Genomic DNA, 5,446 nt, shown 5'->3' with positions numbered 1-5,446 from the left:
AAATTCATCGATTATACATTTTAATAGTACATTGATTACAGAATCATTTGGTACCAGACACCAGCGTACAAATTTTTTAACTTGATATACATAAAATAAGGTTGCGTCGCATAGGATCAGCGGTAAAAAAGTATCGATTTCTAATATTTTAAGACGAGCCAAAAATTCATCGATTATACATTTTAATAGTACATTGATTACAGAATCATTTGGTACCAAACAGACACCAGCGTACAAATTTTTTAACTTGATATACATAAAATAAGGTTGCGTCGCATAGGGTCAGCGGTAAAAAAGTATGGATTTCTAATATTTTAAGACGAGCCAAAATTTCATCGATTATACATTTTAATAGTACATTGATTACAGAACCATTTGGTACCAAACAGACACCAGCGTACAAATTTTTTAACTTGATATACATAAAATAAAGTTGCGTCGAATGGGGTCAGCGGTAAAAAAGTATCGATTTCTAATATTTTAAGACGAGCCAAAAATTCATCGATTATACATTTTAATAGTACATTGATTACAGAATCATTTGGTACCAAACAGACACCAGCGTACAAATTTTTTAACTTGATATACATAAAATAAGGTTGCGTCGCATAGGGTCAGCGGTAAAAAAGTATCGATTTCTAATATTTTAAGACGAGCCAAAAATTCATCGATTATACATTTTAATAGTACATTGATTACAGAATCATTTGGTACCAAACAGACACCAGCGTACAAATTTTTTAACTTGATATACATAAAATAAGGTTGCGTCGCATAGGGTCAGCGGTAAAAAAGTATGGATTTCTAATATTTTAAGACGAGCCAAAATTTCATCGATTATACATTTTAATAGTACATTGATTACAGAACCATTTGGTACCAAACAGACACCAGCGTACAAATTTTTTAACTTGATATACATAAAATAATGTTGCGTCGAATGGGGTCAGCGGTAAAAAAGTATCGATTTCTAATATTTTAAGACGAGCCAAAAATTCATCGATTATACATTTTAATAGTACATTGATTACAGAATCATTTGGTACCAAACAGACACCAGCGTACAAATTTTTTAACTTGATATACATAAAATAAGGTTGCGTCGCATAGGGTCAGCGGTAAAAAAGTATCGATTTCTAATATTTTAAGACGAGCCAAAAATTCATCGATTATACATTTTAATAGTACATTGATTACAGAATCTTTTGATACCATGCAGACACCAGCGTACAAATTTTTTAACTTGATATACATAAAATAAAGTTGCGTCGAATGGGGTCAGCGGTAAAAAAGTATCGATTACAAATATTTAAAGACGAGCCAAAAATTCATCGATTATACATTTTAATAGTACATTGATTACAGAATCATTTGGTACCAAACAGACACCAGCGTACAAATTTTTTAACTTGATATACATAAAATAAGGTTGCGTCGCATAGGGTCAGCGGTAAAAAAGTATCGATTTCTAATATTTTAAGACGAGCCAAAAATTCATCGATTATACATTTTAATAGTACATTGATTACAGAATCTTTTGATACCATGCAGACACCAGCGTACAAATTTTTTAACTTGATATACATAAAATAAAGTTGCGTCGAATGGGGTCAGCGGTAAAAAAGTATCGATTACAAATATTTAAAGACGAGCCAAAAATTCATCGATTATACATTTTAATAGTACATTGATTACAGAATCATTTGGTACCAAACAGACACCAGCGTACAAATTTTTTAACTTGATATACATAAAATAAGGTTGCGTCGCACAGGGTCAGCGGTAAAAAAGTATGGATTTCCAATATTTTAAGACGAGCCAAAATTTCATCGATTATACATTTTAATAGTACATTGATTACAGAATCATTTGGTACCAAACAGACACCAGCGTACAAATTTTTTAACTTGATATACATAAAATAAGGTTGCGTCGCATAGGGTCAGCGGTAAAAAAGTATGGATTTCTAATATTTTAAGACGAGCCAAAATTTCATCGATTATACATTTTAATAGTACATTGATTACAGAACCATTTGGTATCAAACAGACACCAGCGTACAAATTTTTTAACTTGATATACATAAAATAAAGTTGCGTCGAATGGGGTCAGCGATAAAAAAGTATCGATTACAAATATTTAAAGACGAGCCAAAAATTCATCGATTATACATTTTAATAGTACATTGATTACAGAATCATTTGGTACCAAACAGACACCAGCGTACAAATTTTTTAACTTGATATACATAAAATAAGGTTGCGTCGCATAGGGTCAGCGGTAAAAAAGTATCGATTTCTAATATTTTAAGACGAGCCAAAAATTCATCGATTATACATTTTAATAGTACATTGATTACAGAATCATTTGGTACCAAACAGACACCAGCGTACAAATTTTTTAACTTGATATACATAAAATAAGGTTGCGTCGCATAGGGTCAGCGGTAAAAAAGTATGGATTTCTAATATTTTAAGACGAGCCAAAATTTCATCGATTATACATTTTAATAGTACATTGATTACAGAACCATTTGGTACCAAACAGACACCAGCGTACAAATTTTTTAACTTGATATACATAAAATAAGGTTGCGTCGAATGGGGTCAGCGGTAAAAAAGTATCGATTTCTAATATTTTAAGACGAGCCAAAAATTCATCGATTATACATTTTAATAGTACATTGATTACAGAATCATTTGGTACCAAACAGACACCAGCGTACAAATTTTTTAACTTGATATACATAAAATAAGGTTGCGTCGCATAGGGTCAGCGGTAAAAAAGTATGGATTTCTAATATTTTAAGACGAGCCAAAATTTCATCGATTATACATTTTAATAGTACATTGATTACAGAACCATTTGGTACCAAACAGACACCAGCGTACAAATTTTTTAACTTGATATACATAAAATAAAGTTGCGTCGAATGGGGTCAGCGGTAATAAAGTATCGATTTCTAATATTTTAAGACGAGCCAAAAATTCATCGATTATACATTTTAATAGTACATTGATTACAGAATCTTTTGGTACCAAGCAGACAACAGCATACAAACTTTTTCATTTGCTATACATAAATTAAGGATGCGTCGCATAGGGTCAGCGGTAAAAAAGTATCGATTTCTAATATTTTAAGACGAGCCAAAAATTCATCGATTATACATTTTAATAGTACATTGATTACAGAATCATTTAGTACCAAACAGACACCAGCGTACAAATTTTTTAACTTGATATACATAAAATAAGGTTGCGTCGCATAGGGTCAGCGGTAAAAAAGTATCGATTTCAAATATTTAAAGACGAGCCAAAAATTCATCGATTATACATTTTAATAGTACATTGATTACAGAATCTTTTGATAGCATGCAGACACCAGCGTACAAATTTTTTAACTTGATATACATAAAATAAAGTTTCGTCGAATGGAGTCAGCGGTAAAAAAGTATCGATTTCTAATATTTTAAGACGAGCCAAAAATTCATCGATTATACATTTTAATAGTACATTGATTACAGAATCATTTGGTACCAAACAGACACCAGCGTACAAATTTTTTAACTTGATATACATAAAATAAGGTTGCGTCGCATAGGGTCAGCGGTAAAAAAGTATCGATTTCTAATATTTTAAGACGAGCCAAAAATTCATCGATTATACATTTTAATAGTACATTGATTACAGAATCATTTGGTACCAAACAGACACCAGCGTACAAATTTTTTAACTTGATATACATAAAATAAGGTTGCGTCGCATAGGGTCAGCGGTAAAAAAGTATCGATTTCTAATATTTTAAGACGAGCCAAAAATTCATCGATTATACATTTTAATAGTACATTGATTACAGAATCATTTGGTACCAAACAGACACCAGCGTACAAATTTTTTAACTTGATATACATAAAATAAGGTTGCGTCGCATAGGGTCAGCGGTAAAAAAGTATCGATTACAAATATTTAAAGACGAGCCAAAAATTCATCGATTATACATTTTAATAGTACATTGATTACAGAATCATTTGGTACCAGACACCAGCGTACAAATTTTTTAACTTGATATACATAAAATAAGGTTGCGTCGCATAGGATCAGCGGTAAAAAAGTATCGATTTCTAATATTTTAAGACGAGCCAAAAATTCATCGATTATACATTTTAATAGTACATTGATTACAGAATCATTTGGTACCAAACAGACACCAGCGTACAAATTTTTTAACTTGATATACATAAAATAAGGTTGCGTCGCATAGGGTCAGCGGTAAAAAAGTATCGATTTCTAATATTTTAAGACGAGCCAAAAATTCATCGATTATACATTTTAATAGTACATTGATTACAGAATCATTTGGTACCAAACAGACACCAGCGTACAAATTTTTTAACTTGATATACATAAAATAAGGTTGCGTCGCATAGGGTCAGCGGTAAAAAAGTATCGATTTCTAATATTTTAAGACGAGCCAAAAATTCATCGATTATACATTTTAATAGTACATTGATTACAGAATCATTTGGTACCAAACAGACACCAGCGTACAAATTTTTTAACTTGATATACATAAAATAAGGTTGCGTCGCATAGGGTCAGCGGTAAAAAAGTATCGATTACAAATATTTAAAGACGAGCCAAAAATTCATCGATTATACATTTTAATAGTACATTGATTACAGAATCATTTGGTACCAGACACCAGCGTACAAATTTTTTAACTTGATATACTCGTACATAAAATAAGGTTGCGTCGCATAGGATCAGCGGTAAAAAAGTATCGATTTCTAATATTTTAAGACGAGCCAAAAATTCATCGATTATACATTTTAATAGTACATTGATTACAGAATCATTTGGTACCAAACAGACACCAGCGTACAAATTTTTTAACTTGATATACATAAAATAAGGTTGCGTCGCATAGGGTCAGCGGTAAAAAAGTATGGATTTCTAATATTTTAAGACGAGCCAAAATTTCATCGATTATACATTTTAATAGTACATTGATTACAGAACCATTTGGTACCAAACAGACACCAGCGTACAAATTTTTTAACTTGATATACATAAAATAAAGTTGCGTCGAATGGGGTCAGCGGTAAAAAAGTATCGATTTCTAATATTTTAAGACGAGCCAAAAATTCATCGATTATACATTTTAATAGTACATTGATTACAGAATCATTTGGTACCAAACAGACACCAGCGTACAAATTTTTTAACTTGATATACATAAAATAAGGTTGCGTCGCATAGGGTCAGCGGTAAAAAAGTATCGATTTCTAATATTTTAAGACGAGCCAAAAATTCATCGATTATACATTTTAATAGTACATTGATTACAGAATCATTTGGTACCAAACAGACAACAGCGTACAAATTTTTTAACTTGATATACATAAAATAAGGTTGCGTCGCATAGGGTCAGCGGTAAAAAAGTATGG

The sequence above is a fragment of the Prenolepis imparis genome, unplaced genomic scaffold (genome assembly GCF_030444845.1).
Source record: "Prenolepis imparis isolate NDT839.2.m4 unplaced genomic scaffold, iyPreImpa1.0 SCAF_22, whole genome shotgun sequence".
NCBI lineage: Eukaryota > Metazoa > Arthropoda > Insecta > Hymenoptera > Formicidae > Prenolepis > Prenolepis imparis.
This window is presented reverse-complemented; position numbering follows the sequence as displayed.